The sequence below is a fragment of the Neomonachus schauinslandi genome, chromosome 8, assembly GCF_002201575.2.
Source record: "Neomonachus schauinslandi chromosome 8, ASM220157v2, whole genome shotgun sequence".
NCBI lineage: Eukaryota > Metazoa > Chordata > Mammalia > Carnivora > Phocidae > Neomonachus > Neomonachus schauinslandi.
In genome coordinates this window covers 72,139,892-72,140,877 of record NC_058410.1, presented here as the reverse complement: position 1 = coordinate 72,140,877, position 986 = coordinate 72,139,892, and the positions used below count along the sequence as shown (strand labels likewise).

General features: G+C 37.6%; 1 non-coding gene across 1 annotated transcript; it reads right to left on the bottom strand.

The window, feature by feature from the left end:
• Positions 1–447: 447 nt before the first annotated feature.
• Positions 448–553, bottom strand: LOC123325571. The gene has a single exon (XR_006540510.1). It is a non-coding gene; the product is annotated as a U6 spliceosomal RNA (small nuclear RNA).
• Positions 554–986: the final 433 nt, after the last annotated feature.

Here is a 986-nt window from a genome sequence, read left to right as displayed (position 1 = left end):
GAATTTTAATGTCAAGGAATCTAAGTTCTGTATATCTTACAGAGCACTCACAGTGTTTGAGGTTTCAGTTGTACCTGCCAGGTCTACGTAGGCAGCTCTGGACTGGTTGCCTAAATTCCATTTTACATTGTAGACCAAGAGAACACAAGGGAGGCTCTTGGCTAAGTTTGGGTTAATGTGGCTTATCATAAGTGTGGGTTATTCCCTATCATATATTACTTCAAATTGGTTCTGGATTTCCTTTTTCTTTCTTTCTTTTCTTTTTTTAAACGATTTTATTTATTAGAGAGAGAGACCACAAGCAGGGGGAGCTGCAGGCAGAAGGAGAAGCAGGCTCCCCACTGAGCAGGGAGCCTGATGTGGGAATTGATCCCAGGACCCTGAGCCAAAGGCAGACATACAACAGACTGAGCCGCCCCCGTGTCCCTTTCTTTCTTTTTTTTTTTTTTTAATATGGAATGCTTCACAAATTTGCATGTCATCCTTGCGCAAGGGCCATGCTAATCTTCTCTGTATCATTCCAATTTTTTAGTATATGTAAGCTGAAGCAAACACTGGCTCTGGATTTCTTAATGACAGAATCTCTATCTTTGACCTTAGTTTTCAGAGAGCCAAACTCAGGGTCCAATTGAAGAAGTGTGGTAGATTTTACTAATGAAACAATAAAAGGGTCTGAAGCCCTTATTATGACAAAAACATGCACAATTTCTCAATGAATTAATAAAGTTATTGCAGACCCAGAACCTAGGAAGATAATGAAAAAGATGTTTTCCAAGAATTTCCTATTTCTAAGGATCGGATTTGCCTAGAAAGTCAATAAGGAGCTGGAGTAATCTGAAAATAGTTCTTCAAATAGAGAGGTCCTATTCAGTACAACTAATAAAAATAATAGAAGAAATAAAATGAAATAAAAACTTAAAAGGCTGATGAACAAAAAGAGAAAGAGAACCTTAAGTGAAACACAGATATTAGAAGATAAGCTGAAC